The sequence below is a fragment of the Pristiophorus japonicus genome, unplaced genomic scaffold (genome assembly GCF_044704955.1).
Source record: "Pristiophorus japonicus isolate sPriJap1 unplaced genomic scaffold, sPriJap1.hap1 HAP1_SCAFFOLD_208, whole genome shotgun sequence".
Lineage (NCBI taxonomy): Eukaryota > Metazoa > Chordata > Chondrichthyes > Pristiophoridae > Pristiophorus > Pristiophorus japonicus.
The window spans coordinates 991,296-998,957 of record NW_027251778.1 but is presented as its reverse complement, the minus strand read 5'-3'; positions in this window follow the sequence as shown (position 1 = coordinate 998,957).

Genomic DNA, 7,662 nt, shown 5'->3' with positions numbered 1-7,662 from the left:
GTACAGGGGGTTAGATACAGAGTAAAGCTCCCTCTACACTGTCCCATCAAACACTCCCAGGGCAGGTACAGGGGGTTAGATACAGAGTAAAGCTCCCTCTACACTGTCCCATCAAACACTCCCAGGGCAGGTACAGGGGGTTAGATACAGAGTAAAGCTCCCTCTACACTGTCCCATCAAACACTTCCAGGGCAGGTACAGCACGGGGTTAGATACAGAGTAAAGCTCTCTCTACACTGTCCCATCAAACTCTCCCAGGGCAGGTACAGGGGGTTAGATACAGAGTAAAGCTCCCTCTACACTGTCCCATCAAACACTCCCAGGGCAGGTACAGGGGGTTAGATACAGAGTAAAGCTCCCTCTACACTGTCCCATCAAACACTGCCAGGGCAGGTACAGGGGGTTAGATACAGAGTAAAGCTCCCTCTACACTGTCCCATCAAACACTCCCAGGGCAGGTACAGCACGGGGTTAGATACAGAGTAAAGCTCCCTCTACACTGTCCCATCAAACACTCCCAGGGCAGGTACAGGGGGTTAGATACAGAGTAAAGCTCCCTCTACACTGTCCCATCAAACACTCCCAGGGCAGGTACAGCACAGGGTTAGATACAGAGTAAAGCTCCCTCTGCACTGTCCCATCAAACACTCCCAGGGCAGGTACAGGGGGTTCGATACAGAGTAAAGCTCCCTCTGCACTGTCCCATCAAACACTCCCAGGGCAGGTACAGGAGGTTTGATACAGAGTAAAGCTCCCTCTACACTGTGCCATCAAACACTCCCAGGGCAGGTACAGCACAGGGTTAGATACAGAGTAAAACTCCCTCTACACTGTCCCATCAAACATTCCCAGGGCAGGTACAGGGGGTTAGATACAGAGTAAAGCTCCCTCTACACTGTCCCATCAAACACTCCCAGGGCAGGTACAGGGGGTTAGATACAGAGCAAAGCTCCCTCTGCACTGTCCCATCAAACACTCCAAGGGCAGGTACAGGGGGTTAGATACAGAGTAAAGCCCCCTCTACACTGTCCCATCAAACACTCCCAGGGCAGGTACAGGGGGTTAGATACAGAGTAAAGCTCCCTCTACACTGTCCCATCAAACAATCCCAGGGCAGGTACAGCACGGTGTTAGATACAGAGTAAAGCTCCCTCTACACTGTCCCATCAAACACTCCCAGGGAAGGTACAGCACAGGGTGAGATACAGAGTAAAGCTCCCTCTACACTGTCCCATCAAACACTCCCAGGGCAGGTACAGGGGGTTAGATACAGAGTAAAGCTCCCTCTACACTGTCCCATCAAACACTCCCAGGGCAGGTACATGGGGTTAGATACAGAGTAAAGCTCCCTCTGCACTGTCCCATCAAACACTCCCAGGGCAGGTACAGGGGGTTAGATACAGAGTAAAGCTCCCTCTACACTGTCCCATCAAACAATCCCAGGGCAGGTACAGCACGGGGTTAGATACAGAGTAAAGCTCCCTCTACACTGTCCCATCAAACACTCCCAGGGCAGGTACAGGGGGTTAGATACAGAGTAAAGCTCCCTCTACACTGTCCCATCAAACACTCCCAGGGCAGGTACAGCACAGGGTTAGATACAGAGTAAAGCTCCCTCTACACTGTCCCATCAAACATTCCCAGGGCAGGTACAGGGGGTTAGATACAGAGTAAAGCTCCCTCTACACTGTCCCATCAAACACTCCCAGGGCAGGTACAGGGGGTTAGATACAGAGTAAAGCTCCCTCTACACTGTCCCATCAAACACTCCCAGGGCAGGTACAGGGGGTTAGATACAGAGTAAAGCTCCCTCTACACTGTCCCATCAAACACTTCCAGGGCAGGTACAGCACGGGGTTAGATACAGAGTAAAGCTCCCTCTACACTGTCCCATCAAACACTGCCAGGGCAGGTACAGGGGGTTAGATACAGAGTAAAGCTCCCTCTACACTGTCCCATCAAACACTCCCAGGGCAGGTACACCTTTAAGCAGCTGACGTTAAATTAGAGAGTAGTCGGTCTCTGTCATCAATCTCCCAGTGTTAACATCAAATGGTGACCATTAACAAATGTAAAATGGATGACTGAAGATCGGTGTGTGCATTGTCACTGTGGTTCTGGGAGAGTTTCAGAGAGACAGAGAGAGAGAGAGGGAGAGATATACAGAGAGTGAGACAGACAGAGAGACAGAGAGACAGAGAGGGAGAGAGCGGGGCAGTGGGATTAGTTTGGGGATTGATACAGGACTATGGGGAGAGAGCGGGGCAGTGGGATTAGTTTGGGGATTGATACAGGACTATGGGGAGAGAGCGGGGCAGTGGGATTAGTTTGGAGATTGATACAGGACGATGGGGAGAGAGCGGGGCAGTGGGATTAGTTTGGGGATTGATACAGGACTATAGGGAGTGAGCGGGGCAGTGGGATTAGTTTGGGGATTGATACAGGACTATGGGGAGAGAGCGGGGCAGTGGGATTAGTTTGGGGATTGATACAGGACTATGGGGAGAGAGCGGGGCAGTGGGATTAGTTTGGAGATTGATACAGGACGATGGGGAGAGAGCGGGGCAGTGGGATTAGTTTGGGGATTGATACAGGACTATAGGGAGTGAGCGGGGCAGTGGGATTAGTTTGGGGATTGATACAGGACTATGGGGAGAGAGCGGGGCAGTGGGATTAGTTTGGGGATTGATACAGGACTATGGGGAGAGAGCGGGACAGTGGGATTAGTTTGGGGATTGATACAGTACTATGGGGAGAGAGCGGGGCACTGGGATTAGTTTGGGGATTGATACAGGACTATGGGGAGAGAGCGGGGCAGTGGGATTAGTTTGGGGATTGATACAGGACTATGGGGAGAGAGCGGGGCAGTGGGATTAGTTTGGGGATTGATACAGGACTATGGGCAGAGAGCGGGACAGTGGGATTAGTTTGGGGAATGATACAGGGCTATGGGGAGAGAGCGGGGCAGTGGGATTAGTTTGGGATTGATACAGGGCTATGAGGAGAGAGCGGGACAGTGGGATTAGTTTGGGGATTGATACAGGACTATGGGGAGAGAGCGGGGCAGTGGGACTAGTTTGGAGATTGATACAGGACTATGGGGAGAGAGCGGGGCAGTGGGATTAGTTTGGGGATTGATACAGGACTATGGGGAGAGAGCGGGGCAGTGGGATTAGTTTGGGGATTGATACAGGACTATGGGGAGAGAGCGGAGCAGTGGGATTAGTTTGGGGATTGATACAGGACTATGGGGAGAGAGCGGGACAGTGGGATTAGTTTGGGGATTGATACAGGACTATGGGGAGAGAGCGGGGCAGTGGGATTAGTTTGGAGATTGATACAGGACTATGGGCAGAGAGCGGGGCAGTGGGACTAGTTTGGAGATTGATACAGGACTATGGGGAGAGAGCGGGGCAGTGGGATTAGTTTGGGGATTGATACAGGACTATGGGGAGAGAGCGGGGCAGTGGGATTAGTTTGGAGATTGATACAGGACTATGGGGAGAGAGCGGGATATTGGGATTAGTTTGGGGATTGATACAGGACTATGGAGAGAGAGCGGGGCAGTGGGATTAGTTTGGGGATTGATACAAGACTATGGGGAGAGAGCGGGGCAGTGGGATTAGTTTGGAGATTGATACAGGACTATGGGGAGAGAGCGGGGCAGTGGGATTAGTTTGGGGATTCATACAGGACTATGGGGAGAGAGCAGGGCAGTGGGATTAGTTTGGAGATTGATACAGGGCTATGGGGAGAGAGCGGGGCAGTGGGATTAGTTTGGAGATTGATACAGGGCTATGGGGAGAGAGCGGGACAGTGGGATTAGTTTGGGGATTGATACAGGACTATGGGGAGAGAGCGGGGCAGTGGGATTAGTTTGGGGATTGATACAGGACTGTGGGGAGAGAGCGGGACAGTGGGATTAGTTTGTGTGAGATTGAGCAGCCATTTTACGAGATGCGTGGTGACCATTTTATACCAAGTCTCTTGTTTCAGAGTCCGAGAGACTGAGGGAGACAGGGAGAGACAGAGAGAGAGAGACAGAGAGAGAGAGACGGAGATAGAGAGGGAGAGAGAGAGAGAGACAGAGAGAGAGAGAGAGGAGAGAGAGAGAGAGATGGAGATAGAGAGGGAGAGAGAGACAGAGACAGAGCGAGAGAGAGAGAGAGAGAGAGACAGGTCATGAGACCGAGAGAGATAGAGAGAAAGACAGATAAGAGAGAAAGTGAGAAACAGAGAGAGAGAAAGACAGAGAGAGAAAGAGACAGAGAGAGACAGAGAGAGAGACAGAACGTGAGAGCGTGAGAGAGAGACAGGGATTGAGAGGCAGAGAGATAGAGAGACAGAGAGAGAGCGAGAGAGAGAGATAGTGTGAGAGAGTGCGAAAGCGAGACAGAGATTGAGAGAGAGAGGGAGGAACAGAGAGAGAGAGAGGGAGGGAGAAAGAGGGAGGGATACAGTGTGAGAGAGAGAGCGAGACAGAGAGAGACGGAGAGAGATAGAGAGACGGAGAGAACAATAGAGAGAGAGCGGGAGAGTGAGAGGTAGAGAGAGAGGGAGAGAAACAGAGAGAGAGAGAAAGCGAGAGAGAGAGCGATGAAGCGATACAGAGTGGGAGAGAGGGAGAGAGAAAGAGACAGAGGGAGAGAGAGGTAGCGAGACAGAATGGGAGAGATAGAGTTGGAGAGAGGGAGAGTGGGAGAGGGAGATAGAGGGAGTGAGACAGAGAGACAAACAGAGAGGTGCTCTCTCCAAATGTAATTAACTATAAGACCGCAGGTAACTAACTAACGAAACAGATCAGATAATGAGGGGGTCGACAAGGTGGATGCAGAGAGGATGTTCCCACTGATGGGGGAGACTAGAACTAGGGGGCATGGTCTTAGAATAAGGGGCCGCCCATTTAAAACTGAGATGAGGAGGAATTTCTTCTCTCAGAGGGTTGTAAATCTGTGGAAGTCGCTGCCTCAGAGAGCTGTGGAAGCCGGGACATTGAATAAATTTAAGACAGAGATAGACAGTTCCTTAACCGATGAGGGATAAGGGTTTCTCGGGAACGGGCAGGGAAGTGGACCTGAGTCCATGATCGGATCAGACATGATCGTATTAAATGGTGGAGCAGGCTCGAGGGGCCATATGGCCTACTCCTGCTCCTATTTCATATGTTCTTATCTCCGTATCTAACCCCGTGCTGTACCTGCCCTGGGAGTGTTTGATGGGACAGTGTAGAGGGAGCTTTACTCTGTCTCTAACCCCCTGTACCTGCCCTAGGAGTGTTTGATGGGACAGTGTAGAGGGAGCTTTACTCTGTATCTAACCCCCTGTACCTGCCCTGGGAGTGTTTGATGGGACAGTGTAGAGGGAGCTTTACTCTGTATCTAATCCCCTGTACCTGCCCTGGGAGTGTTTGATGGGACAGTGTAGAGGGAGCTTTACTCTGTATCTAATCCCCTGTACCTGCCCTGGGAGAGGGACAGAGTGAGGGAGAGAGAGAGAGAGCGAGAGGAACAGAGAGGGACAGAGAGAGAGAAAGAGAGAGACAGAGAGAGCCGAATGAAAGACAGAGAGAATGACTGAGAGAGAGAGTCAGAGACAGAGAGAGAGAGAGACGGAGAGTCAGAGAGCGCGAGAGAGAGACAGAGACAGAGACAGAGATAGAGAGAGAGAGAGAGACAGAGACAGAGAGAGACAGAAAAAGAGACAGAGATAGAGAGATTGATAGCGAGAGAGGGAAAGACGGAGATAAAGACATGGAAAGATAGAGAGAGAGAGAGAGAGACAGAGCGAGAGTGAGAGGGAGACAGAGAGAGAGGGAAAGATGGAGAGAGAAACCGAAACAGAGAGAGAGAGACAGAGAGACAGAGGGACAGAGAGAGAGATAGAGAGATAGAGACAGAGAGAGAGAGATAGAGACAGAGCGAGAGTGAGAGGCAGACAGAGAGAGAGGGAAAGATGGAGAGATAAACCGAAACAGAGAGAGAGACAGAGCAACAGAGGGACAGAGAGATAGAGACAGAGAGAGAGAGAGATAGAGAGAGAGACAGAGAGAGAGAGAGAGAGAGACAGAGAGAGGGACAGAGAGAGAGAGAGAGATGGAAAATTGCAGGAGGGTGAGATAGAGAGAGAGGGGGATAGAGAGAGAATGGGATAGGGAGAAAGAGGGAGAGAGACAGACACAGAGAGAGAAACACAGGGAAAGAGAGAGAGAGGAGAGACAGAGAGATGGAGAGAGTAGGACAGAGAGAGGGACAGAGAGAGAGGGAGAGAGAGAGGGAGAGAGAGGGGGAGATAGGGAGAGGGACAGAGAGATGGAGAGAGAGAGAGAGCGAGAGGAACAGAGAGGGACAGAGAGAGAGAAAGAGAGAGACAGAGGGAGGGAAAGAAAGACAGAGAGAAAGACTGAGAGAGAGAGTCAGAGACAGAGAGAGAGATAGAGAGAGAGAGAGAGAGAGACAGAGAGAGACAGAAAAAGAGACAGAGATAGAGAGATTGATAGCGAGAGAGGGAAAGACGGAGATAAAGACATGGAAAGATACAGAGAGAGAGAGAGAGAGAGACAGAGCGAGAGTGAGAGGGAGACAGAGAGAGAGGGAAAGATGGAGAGAGAAACCGAAACAGAGAGAGAGACAGAGAGAGAGAAAGAGAGAGAGAGAGACAGAGCGAGAGTGAGAGGGAGACAGAGAGAGAGGGAAAGATGGAGAGAGAAACCGAAACAGAGAGAGAGAGACAGAGAGAGAGAGAGAGAGAGAGAGAGAGACAGAGAGATAGAGACAGACAGATAAAGAGATAAAGAGATAAAGAGAGAGAGAGACAGAGATAGGCAGACAGACAGAGAGAGACAGAGAGACAGAATTATAGAGAGATACAGAGAGAGAGAGAGAGACAGAGCGAGAGGGAGAGATGAAGCGAGATAGAGAGAGACTCAGAGAGTGAAGATGAGAGAGCGTGAGAGAGATAGACAGAGAAAAATACAGAGCTAGAGAGAGAGAGAGACAGAGCGAGAGAGAGAGAGAGAGACAGGGAGAAAGTGAAAGAGAGAGAGAGAGACAGAGAGACAGGCAGAGAGAGAGATAGAGAGAAAGACAGAGAGAAAGACAGAGAGAGAGATCGACAGATAGAGAGAGGGAAAGACAGATAAGAGAGACAGAGAGAGAGAGAGATAGAGACAGAGATAGAGAGAGAGATTGATAGGTGAGAGGGAAAGACAGAAAGAGAGACAGAGAGAGAGAGAGATAGAGACAGAGATAGAGAGAGAGATTGATAGGTGAGAGGGAAAGATGGAGATTAAGACACGGAGAGATACAGAGAGAGAGTGACAGAGCGAGAGGGAGAGAGGGACAGAGAGGGAAAGATGGAGAGAAAAACAGAGAGAGAGTGAAACAGAGAGAGACAGAGAGACAGGCAGAGAGAGAGAGAGACAGAGCGCGAGAGAGAGCGAGAGAGAGAGACAGAGTGAGAGACAGAGAGAGAGAGAGACAGAGAGAGAGAGAGATAGAGACAGAGATAGAGAGAGAGATTGATAGGTGAGAGGGAAAGACAGAAAGAGAGACAGAGAGAGAGAGAGAGACAGAGAGCGAGAGAGAGAGAGAGACAGAGTGAGAGACAGAGAGAGAGTGAAAGACAGAGAGATAGAGAGACAGAAATAGAGAGAGAGAGAGAGAA